The sequence below is a fragment of the Bactrocera dorsalis genome, chromosome 4 (genome assembly GCF_023373825.1).
Source record: "Bactrocera dorsalis isolate Fly_Bdor chromosome 4, ASM2337382v1, whole genome shotgun sequence".
Lineage (NCBI taxonomy): Eukaryota > Metazoa > Arthropoda > Insecta > Diptera > Tephritidae > Bactrocera > Bactrocera dorsalis.
The window spans coordinates 5,921,785-5,948,692 of NC_064306.1; the positions used below are offsets into that span (position 1 = coordinate 5,921,785).

Consider the following 26,908-nt stretch of genomic DNA (forward strand, 5'->3'; position numbering starts at 1 on the left):
TAAAAAAAAAATTTAAAAAAAAATTTAAAAAAATTTAAAAAAAAGTTTAAAAATATTTAAAAAATAGAAACTGAAAAAATTAATTTAAATAAAAAATAAAAATACAAAAAAAATAATAAAATAAAAATTTAAAAAAGTAGTAAAAAAAAACAATAAAAAAATTTAAATAAATTAAAAAAAATAAAAAAATTAAATTATTAAAAAAAAGTAATAAAAAAGTAAAACTAACTAAAATTAAAAAAAATTTAAAAATAAAAGTATAGAATTATTGTTAAAAAAATTAAAAAAATATTTTTTAAATTTAGATGTAAAAGGTGAACAATAATAAACTTTAAATTTAAATATTTTATTTTAATTTAATTTTGGTTTTGGCTCCTTTTTATATTTAAGAAAATGGTTAATTATTATTTTAACGCAAACTTTTATATACATACATATGTATGTAAATAAATAAAAAAAAATGTTCGATAGTTTTCCACGTAATTTTTGATAATTTTTTGGCTTATTTAGTCAATGTTTTTGCCGTGAAAATGAAAATTGATAAACAAATAATATCGAAAAAAATTGAAAAAAATAAAATAAAAAAATTAAAAAATTAAAATAAAAAAATTAAAATAAAAAAATTAAAATTAAAAAATTAAAGTAATTAAAATTAAAATAATTAAAAAAAAATTAAAAGAATTAAAAAATTAAAAAAAAAATTAAAAAAATAGAAAAATAAAAAAAATTATAGAAAAAAATAAAAAAAATTATAGAAAAAAATAAGAATATAAAAATAAAAAAATTTTGCCTTTTTTAATATTTTAAGTGATCTTTAAAAAATAATCAGTTTAAACCGTTTCAACTTGCAAAAAAATATTTAAAATATTAAAAATTAATAAATTTATAATTATTGTAAAGTTCTAAGAAATTTTATACTTTCAACTTAAAATTTAAAAGAAAAAAAAATTGTAAAAGTAAAAAATATTATTTATTTATAATTATTTTTTTTTAGTTTCCTACTTTTATTTCCATATCATAAACTTAATTTATATTTTTAATTAATCTTTTACATTTTATATGCACATACATATACAGTTATATTTCTGTTATATAAATTCTATTTGTTCAATGACATTTTTTCCTTTGCATTCAAATGTGACAGATGTTGTCGATAGTTTTTTTTGTTGTTTTGTTTTTTCTACCAAACTCAATTTGCTTTTGCTATTATTGTGCGCAACCACTGCTGCTGCTTGGCCGTTGCCACAATTGATTTGATTACCGGCGCAAACGCTTTGTTCGATAATTAGAGGCAATTATATTTACATGGTTTTTATTCCCATAGAAATTGTATTATCTGATTTGATTTTGTGATGGAATTTTTGCAAAACACGCAGAAAAAGTTCTTCTGCTGCCAATTAATAATTTAAATTTAAATGAACCTTTAATGGTTATTTTATGATTAATTTTAAATTTCTTTTTAAAAGTTATGTTAAAAATATTTTATTGATTGCTTAGAGTAAAACTTTTTATTTAACTTTTGAATTTTTTTTTAGTATTTATTCGTTTTTAATGAAATATTTTCACTTAAATTTTTAATTTTTTTTTTAATTTTTTTTTAAATTTTTTTTTTAATTTTTTTTTTAATTTTTTAAAAATTTTAAAAAATTTTTTTTTTTTTAATTTTTTTAGATTTTTTTTTTTTATTTTATTTTATTTTATTTTTACTTTAATTTTTTGTTTGCATTTTTTTTTATTTAAAATTATTTAAATTTTTGTATTATTTATTTGTTTTTTGTTTAAATATTTTCACTAAAATTCTAATTTTTTTTTTTAAATAATTTTTTAATTTAAAATTATTTAGTTTTTTGTATTATATATTTATTTTTTTATTAAAAATTTTCACTTAAATATTTTTATGAATTTTTGTTTGCATTATAAGAACGCTACTTAGATTCTCGCCTTCGGCGGCGTCCTCATCACATCGCGCCACTTTATTTGATTATATTCTAAAGCAAATAAATATTCAATAAATGCAAACACATACGCTCTTCTCCTCTAACATCGCGTGCACGTCCGTGTTCACGTTTGTCCGCAGTTTCCGTTGTTTGTTTACAGTCGGTTATTTGAGCAGTGAAAAGCTCAATGGCAGCGTTTCATAAATCAAATGATACGTAATGTCGTAAACAATCGGTTTTAGTTAAATATTTGATATATTTATGCGTATGTTTATTTGTAAACAAACCAATACACACACACCCGCTGTGCTGTGCAATAAATTCGTGTTTATTTAGAATACACCGCAGGCGGGAAATTTCTATGGAATTTAGCAAATGTCTCTAAATGAAATTAATTGCCCGAAAGGGCTGTTGTCGAGTTAAATTTAAGTTTTATCAAACTTGGTCCATTTGTTGACACAATTATTGGTTGAAATGGAACCCCTTGCGCATCACAAATCGATATGAATGCTTAGCACTAACTTAGAGCAGCTGGCAGAAACATAAAACAGTTACAAGAGCGGTGATGGGTTGAATGCCACCAACATTTTCTTGACAGATTTTTCAAATTTACAATGAAAACCATTCTCGTGAGAAAATTTCAAATCTATACGTATTATTATCTGAAAAATCTGATCTCAACAAAGAATCCCTGAATAAGCTTGTCTTCAGCGCGAAAATTTACAGCCATCTGGTAGGGTTGCCTACCACTTTTATATACTCATAGTTACCGACGGACCCGTCTCTACAACTCTTTTCCACTTTCACAACAAAAAGGCGTTCTCACAAGTTCTTTGATCTCTTTCAATAAATTGCAAGTCATAAGCTGATTAAAAGCATAAGAAATGCGTCTTTTGCCCTCACCCAAGCCGAAAATTAAGAAGGAAAGCAAGTGAACACACATGCATTCATACCATACATATATAATTCATACACAAGCCGCTGCCGTCAACCAGACGCATGCCAACGACAAACAAAGACCTTTTAAGGTGCTATTAAATTGACAAAGGCAAGTTACCGCCGTTTATTTTGTATTGCTATTATTATTATGGTCCCACCTCAAAATAAAGGTCAAGGTACGAATTGGCTGATTGGTCTGTCTGGACTTTATGTGCACATTCGATCACCTTTTACTTTGCGCCAGTTTGCACAAGGTTAGTGAATTTGATGAGGGGTCAAAGTAATGGAATTTTTTTCTCTTCACAATGCGTGCTTTACTTTTTCTCTTTAGGGTTTTAACTGATGCCGTTGGTACTCAGATTGTTTTGCTAAAATGTTAAGGAATGAAATGGAAAAAGGAAAGAAAGGTTCTAGGCGAATTTTTGGCTATAAAAGATTGAAAGATCAAAACGTGTTTTGCAGCAAAGGTATGCTTGAGAGTATAGCAAAGAAGTAGACTTTTATGTTGCCATTTGGTTATTTATTTCTTCAATATTTTATCTACGACAGTTCTAATGACTGATTTTCATGAATTCGCATAGTGTTACATTCTTTTGCATTTAAATAATTGCAATTAATTTAGTATTGTGCCACAAGTCCATGAAATTGCAAACTTGAATTGTGTTCCACAAGTTCATAATATAACAAATTTGAATTGTGTTTCATAAGTTCATATGATTTCTAACTTGAAATGTGTTGCACATGTTCATAAAATTTTCAAATTTAGGTTGTGTTTCACTAGTACATAAAATTTTCAAACTCTTTCATAAGATTTCGAACTTGAATTGTGTTCCACAAGTACATAAGATATCAAATTTGAATTGTGTGCCAACAGTTCATAAGATTGTAGACTTGAATTGTGTTCCATGAGCTCATAAAATTTTCAAATTTGTTTCACTTGTTCGTAAATATTTAAAATTTAGGTTGTGTTTCACAAGTCATACGATTTCTAACTTCACAAGTTCATAAAAATTTCAAATTTAGGTTGTGTTTCACAAGTTCATAACATTTTCAAATTTTGGTTGTGTTCCACTTGTTCATAAAAATTTCAAATTTCATTTCTGTTCCAATAGTTCATAAGATTTCTAACTTGAATTGTGTTCCACAAGTTCATACAATTTTCAAATTTGGGTTGTGTTCCACAAGTTCAGTGACGAAATAGGTAATATTGTGAAAACCCTATCGCAGTTTTCAAACAAAATCACAGTTCATTACCACTGTAACAAAGGTTGATCACCCAATTTACTTGATTACCTTTACATTTTTTTTTGCTTTGCGAAATTAAAATATCTTTGCTCTCGATCTCTTGAATTTATCTAACGTCCACTGGAATATATATTGTTCCCTAAGTTCATAAAGTGCTTAATTCTTCGTGAGAAGTGTGTTTCATAACTTCATAAAATACCAAAAAGCTTTGAACTAAGCGTAAGCATAAGCTAAGCAACATGGTAATATGACAAACATATTTAAAAAGTTAAACAATTATTTTAAAAGTAAATATATCGTTTCGAACATGCTCTTAGTTTCAAAAATTTACTCACTACGGTCATCAAAAGTGAAGTCTTTGCTCCAAATCTTTATTAGTTCATTACTTGAAATTATTTTTGCAGTTTTTGCATTTAACCGTGAATTGCATCATAATACACAAAATGCTCGCCTGTTTCTAGGCGCTGTTCCCATAGCGCTCTTAAGCATATGCATATTTTAATTTCCAAACAACCATTAAAAATGCACCGAAGCTGCGAAATAAAGCGCTAATTACGGCATTTGGTCACTTGCTGCAGGTGCTTCGCAGCGCTCTCCCACTCCCGGTGGTCCGCGCCAAATGCCATAACCATTTGCTACTATCGTAAAATTTAATTGCTTTCGCTAAAAGTTCGTGAAATTTGTATTGTGCAGCAAACGATTGGGACTTCCAGGTGTTTAGGCAGTCGGAGAGTGACTCGTTCGCGTGTGACAGGGTCAGTTATTGCAGTGATGGCAAAGCTACCTTGCGAGAGACAAAGAGAGCGCGTGAGTCAACGATAGAGATAGAGTTGTGTGCTGATTTTTTCATTCACTGCAAGGCATTCTATATTTTATACCCGTAGCTGTCATTTCAGCTTGGAATTGAGGGAAATTCTCATGACACACACTTGTCTATATGCGCACATACATATGCGGTAGATATATATACATATGCTGCCAATAAAATGTGACAATAATAATAATAAGTCTAGTTTATGATTTGTGGTTGTGCTGCCCTCGTTGTCGCTATGCATCAGCGTGATTTTTGCAAATTGTGATTGTGCATTGTAATTGAATTTTCTGCATCATTAAATTGCAAAAAAATAACCATCAAAATGTTGGCTGCGATTTTTGCTACCAACAATTTGGGTGCTAATTTTGGTGTTAATGAAGCGTCACTTACAAATTGAAATCATGATTTAAATACTTATTGATTATTTGAGGATTGCTTTGACTTCAAATTAGTTTTGCTTTAAATATTTTTCAGGAATTATTTATAACTTCATTAATTTCTTTGTTTTCGAAAATAACTTAATTGACATCAACTTTTTTAGTTTTAATTAAGCTTATTTTTGAATAAAAATTAAAGCTTTTTTAGACTTTCTTACAGATATTACTTTTTTTTTTTATTTAAATAAATTTTTAAATGAAATAAATTTTTAAATGAAATAAATTTTTTTTTTTAAATTGAATTAAATTTTAATTAATTGAATTATTTATTAAAAAAAAATTTAATATTAAATAAAAAAATAATTAATTCAATTAATTAAAATTTAATAAAAAATTAAAATTTAATTCAATTTAAAAAAAAAATTAATTTTATTTAAAAATTTATTTAAATAAAAAATAATAAAAAATAATAATAATTTTAATTAATTGAATTAAACTTTAATTAATTAAAAAAAAATTAACTAAATTTAATTATTTTTTTGCGGGCTTGAAAATGTAAAGTATTTTAATTAATTAAAAAAAAAACTCATAAACATGTTCATGTTTCTCGAAATTTTTATTTTAGCTAAATTAAATTTAATATTGTGTTGTTTTATTAAATATGTATATTTTATAATTCAAGATTCCTGGTTGCCTATTTTTATTTTTAACCAATTATAATTTTTATGTGTAAACTAATTTATATATTAGGTTATTTTTTAGTTTTAGAAAATTATTAAATTTTTTTAATTTTTTTAACACATATTTTAAATTTTTATTAATTTTTTTTGTTAATTTTAAATTTCTTTTTAATTATTTTGATTTTTTGTAAAGTTTTTAATTTTTTTTAATTTCTTTCTAATTTTTTTAATTCTTTTAAATTTTTTTTTAATTCTTTTTAGTTTTTTTTTAATTTTTTAAATTTTTTTAAATTTTGTTTTTAATTTTTTTTAATTTTTTTAATTTTTTTTAATTTTATTTTTAATTTTTATTTAATTTTTTTTTTTAATTTTTTAATTTTTTTTTAATTTTGTTTTTTAAATAACTTCTTATCTGATTTTGCTCGTTTTTTAAAACATTATTTTATATGTGTATGTATGTATATCTAAAATTTTTTTAATTTCTTTAATTTATTAATGTTTTTAGTTTTTTAACATTTTTTAATTATTTTTAAAATTTTTTTAAAATAAATTTTTATATTATTTCGCTCGTTTATTAATTTTTTTTACATACATATATCTTTAATTTTTATTTTTTAATGTTTTTTAAACTTTTTAATTTTTTAGGGTTTTTAAATTTTTAATTTTTTTACTTATTTTTTATTTTTTTTAATTTTTAAATTTTTTGTTATTATTTTTATTTATTTTTTAATTTTTTTATATTATTTTATTAATTTTTTTTAATGTTTTTTTTTATATTTTAGTTTTTTTTTATTTTTGAATTTATTTTTTATATTTTATTTTTTTTTTCATTTTTTTAAATACATTTTTATATGCTTTTGCTCGTTTAGTGCTATATTAATTAAACGTTTTTATACAATTTTAAATTTTTTCTGATTTTTTTAAAGTAAGTATTTTCTTTTAAATTTGTATATTTATCTTTAGTCATGTACCATCCATTTCGCGCGCTGCATGCGCTCTTCCTACGCTTTCATAGTTACTTTGCTTTAACATATCTCTTACAAAAGAGAAACCAATTTTTCACACAGCAGGTTTTGAGTGCTAGAAAGTCCATTATGTCATGACAGAAATAAATGTGGTTGGTTCAAAGTAAATGGGAATAATGAATGTATTTGTAGTGGATAAACATGTCTAATATTAATATTTATTTACGATTATTTTTATATTGCAATTGATTTAAATCCTTTTCCCTTTTTCTTTACAGAAAAATTTAACCTCGAAAGAAAATTGTCGTCACAATAATGTAAGTACTTTGAAATCATATGTTTTATAAATATTTTGCAATAGTTTCAATATTTTAAGCTAAGTAGTCCTCGTTCTCAAACGATGTTTTCCAGCCAAAGTAGCTGCCTTACATATGTAACACGTGATAAAGCTCAGGTTAAACTAATTGTACACCAAATAGCTTAATATATACCCCAAATAATGTAAACTAAAGCACTCATTTACACATGTTTTCAGCCATTTCAGGCCATTGTGGCTGTGTGCGCAACAAGTATACGCCATGGTGTACCCCAAACCAACTCAAGTCTATCGATTATTAGTAATTTTGTGTGCTATTTTTAAATGTTTTGGTCAAGAATTGTGAAACAAAAAAGTTCATGGACTTTAGTCATATAAATATTTCATATAAGAATCGATAATTTTAAAGCGCGTTGCTGTCTTGTTGTGCTTTGTAATGGCTTTGCAAAGTGTTTATAACAGCATGCTAGAGCATTTCGCTGTGCGTGCATTATTTGTGCCGTAGTTGCGTTGATTAACTTGGTGTAAAAAATTCAATTTTAAAAGTTTGGCAAATAGTAATAAAAATAGTAAATAGTAAATAAAATAGTTAATGTTTTTTATTTTAAACTTTTTAATTTTAAATTGATTTAATTTTACTAATTGTTAAGCTTTAGTTAATTTTGCAAATTAATTGTTTTACTTTTGAAATTTTTTTAATTGTTTATTTTTTTTTTTTTAATTTTGGTTAATTTTTTATTTAATTTTTAATTATTTTTTTTAAATATAACTTCATTTCATTAATTATATTTTTTTTTATTTATTAAATGTTATTTTTTATATTATATTATATTTTTTTTTTAATTTAATTATTTTTTAAATATAATTTCATTTCATTAATTATATTTTTTTATTTATTAAATATTAAACTTTTCCAATTTTTAAAAGATCTAATTTTTTCGAATTAATTAAAAAAATTAATTTTTAATTTTTAAAATTTTTTAATTCTTAATTTTTAAAATTTTTAATTTTTAAAATTTTTTAATTTTACTACTTTTTAATTTTTAGTAATTTTTTTCAAATAAATTTTTTTACTTTTGAATTGGTTTTAATTGTTGATTATTTTTTAAATTTTGGTTCAAGTTTTAATTTTATTATTGTTTTTTATATTTATATTTCTTGTTTTTAATAATTTTGTTAGAGTATTTTTTTAATTTTTTTTAATTTCTTAAATTCTAGCTATCATTTTTTCGAGTTAATTAAAAAATGTTGTTTTTAATTTTAAAATAGTGAATTTTTTTTTTAATTTTCGACTTTATTTAAAATTCTTTAATTTTACCTTTTTTTTAATTTTACTATTTTTTTACGTTTACTAACTTTTTTTTTTAAACTAATAGTAAAAAAGTAAATACAGTGGAGTCTGTGTATAGTGAACCCCCGGTATAATGAACACCTCGATATAGTGAACGCCTAAAAATTTACATTGAGTACTCTAAATAGTGAACTATCGAAAACTCGAAATAGTGAACAGAGTTTTAAACGCAACGGCAAGCATAAACTGTTAAAAAAAAAACTTAAACAGAAATAAAGTCGGGTATTCCCCGAAATTACTCATTTTATGTTTTTTACTGGAAAAGCTGCTGCTATGTATTTGGTGCCAGTCTTTATTTGTCTCTTGTCGGGTGCAAAGCGCTTCTGAGTGAATGTGTACTGATGTATGTATTTTTAATAGTGTTTATGTGCTAATAAATTAAGTGTTTTCATGCCTGTGAGGAAATTCCTTCCATTAAAGCAAAAACTTGAAATTGCTCAAAAACTCGAGAAAGGTGCTAGGGTTTCATCCTTAGCAAAGATTTATGGTGTGGCCAAATCAACAGTTTCGGGAATAAAAAAAATGCTCGTAGTATTATATCCCACCAGACAGTTGGAGCATCTAAGCGGAAGACTCTTAGAAAAGGCGAGTATCCCCACATGGAGAAGATGTTATACAAGTGGTTTATAGCTCAACGAAACAAAAATTGTCCAGTTACTGGAGAAATGCTTAAGAAAATAGCAATGAAGCTGCACGCTGACTTTAAGGAAAAAGAAGATAGCTTTCATGCCAGCCCCGGTTGGTTATCTGGATTTAAAACTCGCTTTGGAATCCGATTTTTAATAGTGTGTGGCGAGAAACTTTCATCGGATATCCAGGCAACTGATCCCATTAAGCATAAACTCAAAAACATTATTTACGAATTGAAGCTTTGCGAGGATCAAGTATATAACGCAGACGAGACCGGCTTGTTTTGGAAAATGCTTCCTGATAGAACGTATGTCTGTCAAACAGAAAAAAAAGCTCCGGGAAGAAAAGCAGAAAAGGCCAGCATTACTTTTCTTGCATGTACAAATACAACTGGTCAGCATAAAATCAAACCGTTAATAATTGGGCATGCCAAGAAGCCGCGCTCTTTTAAGGCTTTTGACATCCCGGTAGACTATCGGAACTCTAAGAATGCATGGATGACTGCCAACATTTTCAGAGAATGGTTTCACCATCGCTTCGTCAATACATTTTTGCAGAGTATTTATTCGTTTTTAATTGATATTAGGTTCATAAGTATTTACTACAGAAAGGATTACCAGCCAAAGCTATCCTTTTGCTTGATAACGCCCCTTGCTATCCTCTAGAAGATGAACTTAAAACTGCTGATGGATCCATGCTCGTGATTTATATGCCTTTAATTCAGCCTATGGATCAAAATGTGATTCGCTTAACTAAGCTGTATTACAAAAAACATCTCCTGCTTTTAGCTGTAGGAAAGGATGACATCACACAATTTCTAAAACATTTAACTTTAAAGGATGCTGTATCATTTTTAATGCTTGCTTGGAATCAGCTGCAGGAAAATGTAAAAGTAAAATGTTGGAAGCCTTTATTAGAATGCTTAAATACTACAGAAGCAAATGAAAGCGAGGATGCATACGATGATATTCCTTTGAGCTTACTTCGTCAAAAAATATTGGAAAAATGGAAAGAAGTTCATGATATACAGGGTCTGCTGCAAGTTGTATTACCGGAGGTAATTTTATTCACCCTCTTGACAAGCACCTGTTAATTAAGTTTTTTTGTGAACATTATTTGTTTTAGGAAATCTACACTCAACAAGATATTGAGAAGTGGAGTTCAATCCAAGTTGACGAAGAAATTGATTTAGATAATTATGCCATGGATACTAAAGAATCTGGTGATGTCAGCTAAGGCGAAGGACAGATCGGAAATTCAATAAAAAGCTACTGAAGCCATTAAAAGCTTCGATATAGCTATCGCATGGGCTGAAGCTAATACCACTGACTATGCTGGCATACTAGTACTGAAAAGTCTACGCGAAAAAGCGGTCAAAAAGTCGATTTCCGAAATCAAAAAGCAAACGTCTATTCGTAAATTCTTTCAATAATATGTATGTATTTTTCAAAAAATTACTTTATACATATAACTTGTTTTGTTTACATAAACAAACATGAATTTAAAGATAATAAACCAAGTTAAAAAAAAATTGTTAACCTTAATATAGTGAACAACCTCGATACTGCGAACAGGCCTTGCAGAAATTAGTTCACTATATCCAGACTCCACTGTAAATTAATTTGAACTTTTTTAATTATATTATGATTATAATTGATTTCAATTCTGCTTTAAGTTTTTATTTATTTTTAAATTATTTTTTGTTTTAATTTAATTTAATTAATTTAAGGTTTAAATTTTTTAATTTTTTTTTAATATATTTTTTTTTATATTTTTTTTATTTTTTATTTTTTTAACTTTTTTATTTTTTATTTTTTAATTTTTATTTTTTTTATTTTTTATTTTTTAATTTTTATTTTTTTTTTATTTTTATTTTTATTTTTTTTTAATTTATTATATTTTATTTATTTTTTTAATTTTTTTATTTTTTTACTTCTTTTTAAATTTTTTTTATTTTTTCAAAATTTTTTTTAATTTCTTAAGTTTTAGTTTTCATTTTGTTCGTATTAAATAAAAATTGTTGTTTTTAATTTTAAAATAGTTTCTTTTTTATTTTCAATTTTAATTTAATTTTTAATTATACTAATTTTTAAGCTTTAGTTATTTTTTTACTTTCAAAAGGTTTTTAATAGTTAATTATTTTTTGAAATTCTAGTTCAATTTAAATATTAATATTTATTTATTCTCTCAAGTCTTACACAAGTGTCGTTTGAATTATGGCACTTTGCAATATTTATTATTAATTTTTCATCGTTATTTAAATGTACATAGTGCATTATTGTATATTTAGTCTGTATGTATGTATATATGTGCTGTTGTATATTGATTTTTGAAGAGCTCTTTGTATTCACAAATCAATTGCTTTATTTGATTATTATATCAATACAATCATTTATATTTATTTACTTTCGCACTTCGCTTGTCAAAGTGGAGAGTTGTTGCTTCGTGTAGCGTTGCAGGTTATGTTTTTCTTAAGTGCTAAAAAAGTTGTAGACTTTTTTTTCAAAATAATATACAATTGTTCAATTATTTGCTCAGAGTTTTGATGCATGAAATTTCATATACTTGTTTAACCTTTCAAGTATTGTTTAAATTGCTGTCATACTTTGTCTGAAGAAGTGATCTTATAAAACATTACGTAAAAAAAAAATTATTGAAAAAAGGCAAAAAGAAATTTATTTTCAAAAAAGTAAAAGAAAAAATATATTGAAAAAATAGCCGTTGATATTTTATCTAGTGTATTCAGCAAAATTCTCTAGTTATCATTGTGATTTCTTAGTGCAAATCTAACTCCTTTTGCGCTAGACACGATCTCTTTGTCTTCAGATCGGGCCTTAATCTACCCATAAATATAAAATATACTATATAAAGTTCGAAAGCTTGGCTTTTGGAGCTTGGAAACGGCAACAATGGTTGTCCAAGTCAAGTTTTTCGCTGTAATAATAATAAATTGAAGTCCAAACTTATCTGAAATTCGACATAACCGCTACTTGAGTCGGTTATATCAAGTTTGAAGATATTTTTTAGTCCGTAGAATCATTGGGCGTTGATTGATATTTACAATTTTATAAAGTTTTCTTTGTTTTGACTGATAGGAAAGATACGAGTGGTTTTATTCTTTTATCGCAAGATCGAGATATTAGCACTTAGCCTTTACCTTAGAGAAACTGTGTTTCTGTTTGAACTCTATCGAAGTGAGCTTGAGTTTTCGCGGGAGAGATTCTTTATACGATATCTAAAGACTGTTTGAGATTTTCGTGCGATATTTTAACATATTTGAAGACACGAAAAGCTTCCCTCGTCTAAATTGTTTTCTCCGAACTCTCAGTGCTAACCTTGTTTAAAAACACCTTACTCCCTTAAGGTCGATTTTGGTTGAAGTCATTAAAGAAATGTTAAGTAGGCCATGATAGCTGTCACTAAAATTTGTATGCCGTTATGTTTGCACACCAATCTCCCTACGCGCTGCAAAGCAATGCACACGTATACATGTTAATATGCTTATTTATATTACCGAAAATTTGCATGCAAAAAGGGTTCCACAGGTGTCCTTTCACATTCACATGCACACTTATTAACATTTTCTTTCATACGCTGTGGGTTTTCTTATCGTTTTATTTGCTGCTTTCTTAAGCTTTACGTTTGTATGGAAAGGCATCACAGCATACACCAAATGTAATCAACACACTTTTGGCTAAATGCAAATTCACACGCACACACACACACATACACATATGCGCTTTATTTTGGTCTCTTACGCACGTGCGGCTGATATTTTGATTCCTTGTAGACAATTTGCCAATTAAACACCTTCTCATCAAAGACGTGTGTGTGTGACGCTTGATCGGCGTTTGGAATGCACAGCGCGGCGCCCTCAAAAGTATGCTATGGCGTGTTGGGATGTATTGGGTCAAATTAGCATGTCAATGTTGTAAATTGTGTATACAATTTGATTGAGTGGATGCGAAAAAATAAACAAAATTGAGTGTGTGCATACATACAAACATATGTATGGATACATGTAGTGCCATATAAGTACATATGTACTTGCACGTGTGCAATGTACATGAAATACTGACGTCTGTGAGGGTTTTAGCCATTTTTATATAAAAAATATAAATAAATATTGTTCGCGCAAGTGTTTTTATAATTTACGAATTCTTGTATCAAGTGTGAGTTCAAAAAGTTTAACTAATAGCGTTACCAGATGTCTGAAAAAATTAAATTATTTATAAAGAAACTATTAAAAATTAACACTACGTTGTAATCCAGGCTTTAAAATTTTAGCCCATTTTGCTATGAAAAATAATATAAGGAGGGTTGCCAACCTTTTGAAATTTATTTTTCTCAAAACTCAAGTAATTATTTAATGTATTAAAAGTCATACAAATATTGCTTTTGTTGTCGAAAAAACTTAAAAAAAGCGTTGCCAGATATTTCGAATATCTTAAGTTTTACAAAAAAAATCTAAATTCGCCGTTAAAATATTTGAATATCTAAAAATAAAAATTGTTTATCAAACATTGCTTTTGTTGTCGAAAACACTTAAACAACTATAAAAACAGCGTTGCCACATATTTCAAATATTTTAAGTTCTACAAAAAAAAACTAAATGCGGCGTTATAGCGTGTAAGATATTTGATTTTGCGAAATATAAAAGTGTCTGATAGGGTTGCCACCTTCCCGAAACTTACCAGTTATTTAATTTGCGATACCGATTTTATTGCTTTTCTTTATAAAATATCTCAGTTGGCAATATACATATATAAAATATTGCCTCAAGCAACTTAAACTGGTTATTTTCTACGTACTTAAAGCAAAATAAGGTTGCCACCCTAAAATATTTTGCATGAAACGTTGTAAAAAAGAAATTAAATATTTGCAAACTTTTTAAATTAGTTTTCTAAAATCGGTAATTCGCATATTTTCAAAATAGAGTTGCCAGCTCTTAAAAAAATTAAAATAATAATTTAAGCGACTATATGTTGCCTCAATTATAATAAAATTATTTTGGGATTAAAATGTTTCTTTAACAAAAAATTTAAATTAACTTGTCGTTTCTTCCTTTTTATAATTTTTAAAATGATAGCAACATTGTTGCGGCAACATTTTTTTAGCACATATAGTTTGAGAGCTGAGTTCTTATAAATTTGCAATTCTAAAGTTCAATGAAATATAATAATGTTTCAGCAACATGTTGCAGCAACCTTTCTTAGACGATTCTTGAAAATTATAATTTTTTTCAGTAATTGTGTTAAACGAATAGTGCATTTTCTGTCTCATTGTTTTATTCTATAATTCTTTTTGGTATAAACAGTGTTGCTCACTTTATTAAAACCAAAAATTAAAATTATTTTTGTCAGTTCAAGCATATTTAATAAAGAATATACATTTTTTCAACATTTATTATTTAAAATTTTTAGCAACATTGTTGCTAAACATGTTGCTGCAACATATTTTTTTATTTTTAGTTTTATTTTTTTTAATTCTTTTTATTTTTTTTTTAATTTTTTTTATTTTTTTTTTTAATTTGTTTTATTTTTTTTTAATTTTTTTTTATTTTTTTTTTAATTTTTTTTTATTTTTTTTAATTTTTTTTTATTTTTTTAATTCTGTTTTCCGCATATAAATAACTTGCAAATACATTTTCTCAATATTTACTGCTGAAAAATAGTTTGGCCATATTAATTTTGCACATGTTGCTGCAACATTATTTATTTCTCGATTTCATTTTTAATTTAGCTGTCAGTATATGAAAACTTGCAAATAACTATTTTCAACATAAGTTAATTAAATATGTTAGCAACATTGTTGCTAAACATGTTGCTGCAACATAATTCATAAAATTTATTTTTGTTTTTGTAATTTTTTGGCAATTTATAAATAATTTACAAATTTGCTAACATTATTGTTGCTAAACATGTTGCTGCAACGTATAAAAAATGCGTCTGTCAATTTTATTTCTTTTCTGTCAGTATATAAACAACTTGCAAATAACTATTTTCAACATATGTTGATTAAAGATTTGTTAGCAACATTGTTGCGAAACATGTTGCTGCAACATAATTTAAAAAATCTTACATTTCGATTTTGTTTTATCTCCGTATATAAATAACTTACACAGTAAATCGCTCTTTTAATATAAGAAAGTAATTTTGTGGTAGTCGCTAAGAATTATGAGTGGCAGTGTAAACTAATCTACTGGCGCAAAAGTACCGTTGAGGCTTCAGAAATATGTTTGTGTCTTTAAGTTGCTGCTCATCTTCTAAATTTTATATACATATATGTGAGTTTTCATTTCTTTTGAAATTATGAAAGCTGCACGCAAGTGGGGGTAAAGCAAATTGCAAACAGCAAACAACAATGAGTGCCACTCACTGTGGCAAGCTTTGCATTGCCAGCTTTACACTCCGATGTATGTATATATGTATGTATATATACATATGTATTAACACAGTTCCATACACATTGCTTTGTGAAAATTCAAAAAGCAATTTCCTTCATCAAACCCGCAACGGAAACGTCGCAGTTTTACGGTAATCCTGTGGCTATTTCTTCGGCGCTACTCCTTGCGGCTATGCGCTACGCCACCATAACTGGCTGGGCTGTGTAGTGGAAGTACTCATGCACTGGCGCCTTTTCACATTCGTATAACGGCGGTTAGTAATTTTTCGCTGCTTCGATCTTGTGGTTGTAGATTGAAAACTGTGTATTTGTATGTGGCACCTTTGTGTGACTCTATTATCCTTGCAGTGCACGCGAAATATCCACCAATATACATTTGTAATGTATATATGTATGTAGGTGTGTGTGTGTGTAGAGTATATGAAATTACTTGCAACGAGCGCTGTGCAATTGCAATCACTTGGCAATGTGGAAAGTTGAAAGCGCTCCAATCTCAATTAGGGCCATTCAAGGGCCCGACGAGTGCCGGGCTCCTTCACAATGTCTGCAATGCTGCTGCAACCAGTAGGAAATCTTCAATACAATAATGTGAAAAGAAAGCAAATGTGTATGGAGCGCACGCGCTGTTGCTGTGTGTTGGTGTTGCATTGTGCTCACAGGTCATCGTAAATACATATTTATATATTTATGTTGCGGAAAATGCTGCATTTGTCGCTTATAAGGCAGCGAAATAACAATAAAATTCGAAAAATGAATAGTGCAAGGACTTGAGTGAGAGCGCATATGAAATTAGTTATGAATGATATTGTTATGTATATTTTTATTATATACATGCCTCTAAAAATATTAGAAAAAACGAGTTTTTGAAAAAAAAATTTGACATAAATTTCTCTGACAGTCTTACCAACATTAAAACAAAGAAATTTTTCGACGAATGGGCGGAACAAAATTAAATTCAGCAAAGCAAAATCGTTTCAAGATAAAATCAAGGTACTTGACTGAGAGGTGCTACCCCAGCCGACATATTCACCAGACTTGGCCCTTTTCGATTACGATTTCTTTTCATTGATGGAACACGCATTGGCTGAGCACCACTTTGTTTCCTACGCAGAAGTCGAAAATTAGGTGTCTGATTGGCTTGCTTCGAAAGACGAATATGTCTATTGGCTTGGTTTACCCAAATTGCCAGAAAGGTGGTCAAAATATGTAAAAAGTAGTGGTCAATACTTTGAATAATTTTAGTTTTACTTTCCCACCGAAAATTAGTATTTCTTTTTCACAAATTTTTTAAAAAGAAATTACTATAATTTTTAATTTTTAATTATTTATTATTTTTTTATAACTTTTTATATTTTTTGAAAATAATTTTTTTTTAATATTCTTTAACATATTTATTAATCTTAAAAAATGTATTGATTTTTTTTTTTATTTTATATTTTATTTTTTAAAATTGAATTATTTTTTAAAATATAAAATAATAAAGTTTTTTATTAGTTTTTGAATTTTTTTTCTATTTTATTTTTCAAATATTTTCATTAGTTTTAAAAATTTTGTTAAATTTTTTATATTTCTCATATTTTTTGATTTATTAAATTATTTTTTTTTAATATATTTTTAACAAAAAAATTACTTTAATTTTCATTTTTAATTAACTATCTTTATTATTTTTCTAAAATAATTTTTTTTAAATTTTTCAAATACTTTAATTTGTTTTAAATTTTTCGTAATTTTTTATATTTTGCCTATTTTTTAAATTTATTTTATCTATTTTTTTTATATACATATGTCATAATTTTTTATGTTTATTTTCAAAAATTAAAAAAAAAAAAAAGAAATTACGATAATTTTTTTTTAATTACTACTTTTATTATTTTATATATTTTTTTAAAATAAAATTTTATTTTTCAAATAATATTTTTATAATAATAATATTTTGCCTATTTTTATTTATTTTTTTTTAATTTTTTTTATTTATTTTTTTTTTAATTTTTTTTATTTATTTTTTTTTTAATTTTTTTTATTTATTTTTTTAAATTTTTTTTATTTATTTTTTTATATATTTTTTTAATTGTTTTTTTAATTATTTTATAAATTTTTATAAATATTTATGTTCGTTCCATCCAAAATTTATTTTAAAACGTTTTTTCGTGTTCTTAGAAGTAAAATGCTTCTGGACGTACATACATATGTATATTTCGACAGAATTTTAAAAACTTTGGAGTTACCAATTTTCAAAATTTCAACGCTCGAAAAAAGTAACTTTAAACATTCGCGTGTACGAAGTAAAGTATTTCATTGTAAAAATAACTAGCCGGCATAATATTATTGTAGCCTTTTAAATTTTTTCAAAATTTCTGCCAAAACTTTTTATTTTTATATTAATTTTTTTTTATTTTAAATTATTTATAAATTTATATTTCTAATTTTTTAACATAATTTTTTTTATATTTTTTTTTTTAATCAAATTTTTTATATTTTTTTTTTTTTTATAAATTATTTTATATTTTTTTTTTTTTTATAAATTATTTTATATTTTTTTAATTTTACAAAGTCGTCCAAAATTCAAGTTTTTTGTATAATTTTGGTTTTTGAATTTTTTTGTGCCCATTTTAACTTTTTAAAAACTATTTCTGAAAAATATGTACATATATATTAGCCTAACAAAATTAAAGAAAAAACGCATTAAGTTTTCAATTTTCGAAAATTTCATCCTGAAAATAATTCAGTCATCATTCCAACACTTTACTGCCATCCCAAATGGCTTTCGCAGCACATTAATGACGCCACATTGCAAGCGATTGTAAACTTTTCGTTGCCAAACTGCAAATGCAACAAAGTAAACAAAAGTGGCGTAAATACATACACACATCAAAACTTGCTGCACATTTGCACACATAGAAAGCATTTGTGCGTGTGTATATTTACTTATATCTCGAAAGCTATAAAACATTCTGCATTAAAGCGAATGACGTCAGTCAGTGTTGCACTTTTAAGCGCAAAGTTGTGTTCATATACTCAAACTTATGTGTGTCTTTGTGTGTGTGTGTGTTTGAATGCGAGTAAGCGCTTGCCAGAGTGTGGGTGTGCGAGTGGAAAATTATATTTGGTGTATTGTATATGTATAAATATAGCGCTAGCTGCATGTCATAAATAAATTCAGTTATGTGGATAACGTATAATGCAATTCATTTTTAGCTTACGTAGATAAATAATAATTGAAATTTATGAAAGATTATAAAATTGTAATTGTGCAACTTTTCTTCAGTTTATGCAGTAAATGGAATAAATGTATTTATGGCATGATTACATTTTTGACCACATTGATTGTAATCTACAGATATTTGATGCTGCAAGTAAAAGAAAGTTGCTCAATTAAGCAAAAAATATTTAAATATTAATATTCAAAGCTATTTAGTTTCATATGCATTGATTGTTTTAGAAGTCTAAAACACATGTGGCAATACAACATTAAATTTTTAATATCAATTTACGCAAAAATAAAAAATACCTTTAGGGAAATTTTTCTTTTTCTTGCAAAGATACAAATAAAAACATCTGTCAGCACAATATTAAATTTTTAATATCAATTTACTCAAAAATAAAAAAATACCTTTAGGGAAATTTATCTTTTTCTTGCAAAGATACAAATAAAAACATCTATTAATACAACAATAAATTTTTAAACTCAATTTACTCAAAAATGATAAAATGTCTTTCGGGAAATTTTTCTTTTTCTCGAAAAAATATTTTTTTTTGATTTCATTTTGCTTTAAATTATTTATAGCAGTTTAATAACAAAAATCTCTAAAAATTCCCTTTGGGGAAATTTTTATTTTTCCAGTAAAAGTAAACCTATTGACTCTAATATGCTTTGAGTATGTCTAATAATAATAATAAAATAAAATAAAAAAACTTTTCTTTTCAAAACTCACAGGTTTTCACTTCTACGATATGCTTTATTGCTACGCAAGTCTTTAATTTCGATCTTGTTTCCACAAATTAATATAACCTTCTCCTTTTCATATTTCACAAAATTTTTTTCTTAAGAAGTTTATCTTTGCCATATGAAACCCATAATTTATTTTGTTAATTCTGCAAATATTTTTAAAATAAAAAAATCCTGTAAATATCCCTCATGTGAAATTTCTATTAAAACCAACTAAAAAAGTAATGATGATATTTTTTTCTTTTCAAGTTTGTCCAAATAGTGAAGTGTGGCTGTTAGAACAAATATTCCTCCGGTTTGCTAAATATTTATCGACATGATTCAACTCAGTTTTTACTCTATGTTTTTGCGGACCCGTATGCTACTCATTAAATACGGCACATATTCTTTTACTGAAAATTTTTTTTATGAGTTTATGAGCATAGATATTTTCTCATTCCACATCTACATATGTGCAAATATACTTTATACAAGTTGTCTATATTTACCAAGCTTAATGCCCAATTCTCAACAAATATGCAAATAAAAACGCAAAATACTTGAAAAGGTATTCTACTAATACTTCAGAACACATCTCATATGTAAACGTATCCTTTCTGCTGTATAACTACTTCGTTTCATTTATGTTTACATATCCTTGTATAACATTGTCCGAAATAACCCTTTTCGCACTTTTCTTTAACCTTTCGTCCTTTGCTAACATCCAAGCGCTTTGAGAATTAGTTGAAGTGGCTAAATGGTAGATAGACAAGTCGAGTACTTGATACCTTTTTTAGCATACTTCTATTATTATTTCTTTGAACTCAATTTGATCCCTTAAAACTTGAAATTCACTTTAATCAAATGAAAATCCACATTTTTTTATTTACCTTAATTTGTGTGTTACTTTCTTTGAGAGAACAATTATAACTGCAGAACTAAAGCAACTCATGCATAAAAATATACATGAATCCTTTTGGATTTTTGATTTCAAGCTGCATTAAATTAATATTAAATTAAGTAAAACTAGAAATGTTGTGGCAGTTATATAAGTTAGTTAGCGCAATGCTGAAGCTCTTTTAAATATGTTGGATATAAAAGAAAGTGATTAAATACGTTATCCAAAAAGTAACGAAGGCTGGTCTATCCTAAAAAAGTTGATACACTTGAAATTCACAGTTGTAGCGATATTTATTGTATTTTATTTGAAAAATTTTCCACTTTCCGAAAATTAAAAAATATCTCTCAAAATTTCCCATTTGGGTAAATTAATATAAGTAAAATTTTCAACTTGTGCATGAAAATATAAGGAATTTTTTAACTTAAAAAGAACGATAAATCATATGCGGAAATTAAAAAAAATATCCTACAAAATTTCCCATTGGGGTAATTTTATATAAATACAATTTTCTACTTGTGAATTGAAAAATTAGAAATTTATTAACCTGAAAAGAAAGAAATTCATATACGGAAATAAAAAAAATATCCCTCAAAGTTTCTCTTTTGGGTAATTTTGTATAAGTATATAAGTAATTTTCTTTTCTTAAAAAATAAGAATAATAGTGCTGAAATAAAAAATATCCCTTAAAATTTCCCATTTGGGTCCGCATATTCAGTTTACTTTCCTAAAAGAAAGTAAAATTATAAGGTTGAATTAAAAAATATTGCTTAAAATTTATTACTCTAAGTTATTACTCTGAAGAAAAAGTAGAAGTATAATATATAATATATCCTTTCCCATTTGGGTAATTTTATCTTTAAGCAAACAGACAGCTTAGAACTAAGTGGAGAAAAAATAACGTTTTTGTGCAGTTTTCAATTTAAAGAATAATTTCCTACTTATATGTAAGCTCCTTCGAGTGCTTGCTTTCGTTGAAATACAGCAAATTTCTCTACGTAATTAGTTCATCATACGCCACGTCGCACCGCACTTGCGTTTTCACGAAATATGCTTAATAAATTAAAGATTTTATGCTAAAAGCTGGTTAGCAATTATAATAACGAATACTCAAGCAGTGAAAGTGCATTTCTGATTTCATTAAATCAATATTAAATTCAAAAGCAACTGAAATTTCTTGCGCTAAATATATGCAGCTAGTCTGTCGTGAAATGCCATGGTAGAGCAAAATCATTTCTTATGCACTTTGAATTTTTCACCGCATACCAATGCTGCTTGCAAAATGGAAAATTTAAAAATCTAATCGCGAAAACCCCCCAAAAATTGCTGACAACCTCATTTCGACGAGAAGAGAGCGAAGAAACTGAACTGAAAAAAATAAAAATTCGAGCAAATATTTACTATGCGGTCTCGAGTACAGCGAACGGATTAAAGCGAACAAGAAAGGGGTGTACAGTGTGCTGCATAAATAGAGAAGCAGCAATAAAAAGTTAAAATAAAATTGGAATAAGAAATGGGGTTTATATGTATGCATGTACATGTACCTATGCACCAAAGCACACAAACGAAATTGGATGGTAAGCAAGCATGCCGCTGCGTTGTGCGGCGTTGGTTTGGCGAAACGTTAGGGGCACAATCAAGTAAGCAGTCAAGCATTTTCGTATGCAATGGCTTATGCAGCTGTAGCAAAGTAGTCTGTACTGCGGTGGAAGCCATGGCAAACACTGATGTCAGGAGAATTGCACAGATGTAAATAAGTAAAATCATATAGCAAATGAGAGATTAATGTTGCTGATATTTTTATGTCTCTTTTTTTATTTAAGGGATTTGAAAGGTAGTTGGAAAACAATTTTAGACCAGGTAATAGCTAGAAGAAAACGAAAAAGATAGAATAGTATAAATGCAATTAGCAAAGGCTAAAGGCTAACGGCTTGTGTAATGACATGACCGCACTTTAAAAACTTAAAATAAACGTATTTAGACTACTTGAAAGGACTATTCATAATTTGTAAAATTTTCCCAAAAATTTCCCATCTGGGATATTTAGCTCTTCTTTTATTTTTGTGCTTTAGCAACTTAAACTGCTTGGAATTAGAATTTTTAGTGGACTGTACTTAATTTTCGAAAATTTCCCTTAAATCCCTTGGGGGATATTTAGTTATTTTTTCAGATTTGTGCTTTAACAACTTAAAGTACTTGAAATTTTAGTGAACTGCGCTTAATTTTCAAAAATTTTTTTTAGGGGATATTTAGTTATTTTTTCAGTTTTGTGCTTTAACAACTTAAAATACTTGAAATTAGAATTTTTAGTGGACTGCACTTAGTTTTCAAAAATTTTCTTAGGAGATATTTAGTTATTTTTTTAGTTTTGTGCTTTAACAACTTAAAATACTTGAAATTAGAATTTTTAGTGGACTGTACCTAGTTTTCGAAAATTTCCCTTAAGGGATCTTTCGTGTTTCTTTTTGAATACGAAATTTCACAACTTTTGTACTTTTCTTCAAGCATAGAATTTTTTCAAAAAATCTACTTTCTTTGAAATTCCATTTCTTTTCATTAAATGCTTAAGTTTCAAAGACTTCAGTGGGTTGTAGTAATAAACAACATATTTTGTATAAAGAAAACACATACGCAGCACGCAATTTTTCACAGCATTTTAACTTATTCTATATTTCTGTTACTAAATTCTTGTAGAACAAATTCAAATTTTGCTGTGATTACTTTTCGTAAAATGTGCATTTTGTTTAAAGCTCCTTTTAGACTTTTGAGCTAATATTTTTCGTATTCTATTTATTTGTAAAAATGCTTGCTGCTAACATACGTGTATATACCATGTCATGCATTTGATTTATTGCACAAAGTATAGCCTTATTATATAGGGTGTTCCAACAAAATATTTTAACAAAACTATTATTTTGCTGATATGAAATTGAATTTTGAATATAAATTAAATTCTCTTGGCATTCAGAACAATTTTTTTTAATTTTTGAATTTTAAAAAACATCTAAACAAACTTTAAAGCACCTTGTATTATTTACTTGTGCAAATATAAACCCAAAATAAATACGATACAAATATCAAATATCATTTGTATAATAAAATGATGAATGATGCTAATACCAGCAGCACAAATAAGCAACTAATAATAATCAGCAATGAAAATACATGTGTACATACATATATTCATACAAATATATGTACGTATACAATTTGCACAATAAAATAAATATTTTTCTCCTTACTCATTGTAGTTACAAACATACAGATATATAAGATGAAGGACCGTAAAATATTTTCACTCAAACTGAAGACAGCTACAAATACACATCTGTCTGTACATAAATATGCATGGATGTATATAAATATAGATATGTATGTATGTAGTATATGCATATTTATCAAAGCTTCAGAGGGTTGCTTGCAATAATTTTTGCATATAAATGTGTTTCATTCGACACTAATAAAATTGTCATCATATTTCTGTCATGAATTCATGACTGAAGGGTTAAATTTGAAAAATTATTTAAAAATACCAGCAACTCTTTTAAGAGATTATGAGGTTTTTTTCAGGTTTATAGCAGTTTTCTATAAAAATAAAATAATAATAATTAAAAAAAGCCGAATTCCTTTATAGTAATATGTTGATTTTATTAGCAAATACTTTAAACATCTTTAAATTTGCATGATAACCTGCATTTTCAATTATAAAAAAATTTCATAAAAATTTCCCTAACGGGGTAATTTTTTTAAATAGGGTTTTCTTACCAGTCAAACGCATTTTGCGTCGTACTTGAACCTTTCAATGCTTCGTTTCACAATTCTACAGAATTAAAAAAGAGTTAAATGCTTTCATATGAAATTGTCAAGGAATTTTTCCTTAAATTACTTTTTAATATTTACTTTCCAATATTTATAAACCAAATTATTTCAGCAATATTAGTTTCTGTCCTATAGAATATACATAATTTCGGTATGTATGCAAATTCATTTATTTTTGTTTAAAACAAATAACCCTCGTGCTAAATTTTCTTAGAACGCGTTTAAGTGTATACTTTGGTTTAATAATTCATTAAATTTGTATAATTTATGTGTTTCAAAAATTTCCCTCAAAAATACCCTTTGGGAAATTTTTTGGTTTTCAAAGGAAACATTTTACACAATGCGATGAGCGTGTAATTGAAAACAAAATTTTGTTTACCCAAGTTGGTCTAATTACCGCTATTTTTTTCCTTAGATACCACGCAAGCATACATGCATACATACATACTATGTATATTAATATCTTATATGTATGTATGTATACATATACGTATGTATGTACTGTTAAAACTTGTTTTGCCTTAATATAATTATATTTAAAGTCATTTTCACGCACAAAGCATATCACAAAAATCGCTATAATTCACTGTAAATAATCGCTCACGTTTTCCCGCATGTCTTTTCATTGCTTGCCGGCGTGAGTTACACGAGCACGCCATACTTTCGGCTTAACACCCATTCTTCCACATATGTACATACATATGTATGTATGTATGACCAACGTACGTAATAAATTAACTGGCTTATATATGAGACTTCCTGCATGAGCCATCAAATTGTGCACACACATACACATTTTCCTTTATAAATGGATATTTAGGAGCATTGGTGTCCGTGTATTGGCTTGATGCTCCTAAAAGCATACTTCATGCACACTTTGGCCTCAACCGCTTTTATCCTTGCACAAACAGCAACAACCAGTTGGTCAACGGCAAGCCACCAGTGCTGGTCACGTACACACACTACCATTGTTTTGCCAGCATTCGCACGCATACATGCAGCGCAGCCAATGTATTTGTAACACAGTTGCGTACTTACACAATTGCTTTTCATCACTTGATTTTTTGCGTACATTTTTTTCATGTATTTTCGCTTTTGTTGTTGTCGTAGCCTAGTGTAGCTGTATTGGTGGACTGGCAGTGTGTTACCAACTCTCGGCTCTGACATGTCACTGAAGTGTCATTACAACATTACGCTAATTTATCTTGTTAAGCAGCCGTAGGATATGTGAGAGGTCTGTCTACTGTTCCATGTTTGTACATATTTGTGTGCATGAGCGTGTGCCATAAAGGGCTTAGTTGTCAGTTGTAGATCTCTGTTCACACACACCCACACACACGCAATTCCAAACTATAAGTCTTGCGTTAGCTTTTGTTCGCCGCTGCCTCTGCGCTGAGTCCCCTTGCACCCGAAGGCTTACCCACTTACTCAATAAAAATGTTTTCACTTTTTCGTAATCAAAGTAAAGTGCTGATGAAATTTTAGTTAATTGAAAATGTGTAGCTCTGCATGGCACGCAGTGTCGTTTGAGTCAATTTTCTGATTGATGGTCATCGAACCATAGCCTTCGGCTGCTTTGCAGCACGACAGCCATTCAAGCATTTCTGGAAACCAGTTGAAAGGCAAAGGTTTCTGTGAAATTGAAAAATTTATCAATTAGAAAAGTAAATGTTTTCCCGATTTTAATTAACGTGACATTATAGTGCTCTTATTAGAGATGCATCTCATTTTTCTTTGCATGACTTGCAATCACGTATACGCCATGTAGTGCTCAATGTGCGCAAGCTTTTAAGAGCAAGGTTAGTGAATACATATTTGAGCATTTTTAAACCATGCACACTTATCCATACATACAAAACCTTCTAGACACAATTTTTCTTTAATTCTGCCTTCTTCTTCTTCCTTCCAACACTCGCTTCTACTGTCTTATAGCACTTTCGTGCGGGATGAATTTTAAAAGCCATCAAAAATATTAAATTAAGTTAAATATAAAGTGCATAAAAATATTCTATAAGCTTGTATAATGTACAACAACAACAACAGTAACACATGCGCACCCATAATCCGCTCAATTAAGACAGCAAAAGCACTAAATTATTACAAAATTAAATTTCCTTGCGCTGAATGCATAAGCTGTCAAGTGTGTGTGTGTGTGTGCTGGCAAGCAGGAAGGCACATTATTGGGAGATTACAAAATGTATACAATGCATAACACATACATATATATGTATGTATATGTATGTGTATATAGCAACTACAGACAAGTATATTTCCGTGCGTAAACATTCATAAACTTTTTTGTCCATAAAAGTTGAATTTATAAAGCTTTAAATTATCTTTTATTATAAGCACTTCTATTCAGCTAGTTTCATGAAGACTAGTAAATAAGAAACTATTTCTTAACTTTCCTTTATTGGAAAATACATTTTATTCACCTAAATTTGACTAATTTGTATCCAAAACTTTCAAATAAAAATTTCCCTAAAAATATCCCTTTGGGTAAGTTTTAGTTTTTGTGGTTTTTCATGCATAATGGGCACAGAGAAATCATACTGATTTTTTGTACCAAAAACGGTTACTTAAAAAATGTCCCTAAAATTAACCTTT

The 26,908-nt window shown here is 27.1% G+C and overlaps 1 protein-coding gene across 7 annotated transcripts in view; it reads left to right on the forward strand.

Moving 5' to 3' along the window:
* The window catches only part of LOC105232119 (high affinity cGMP-specific 3',5'-cyclic phosphodiesterase 9A), a 194,434-nt gene that overhangs the window by 38,106 nt on the left and 129,420 nt on the right, over positions 1 to 26,908 (forward strand). For all 7 annotated transcript variants that reach the window (XM_011213727.4, XM_049454463.1, XM_049454462.1 and 4 more), the window contains one exon: positions 7,236 to 7,274. The gene's annotated coding sequence lies outside the window, so the exon portion shown is untranslated. The remainder of the gene's footprint in view (positions 1 to 7,235; positions 7,275 to 26,908) is intronic.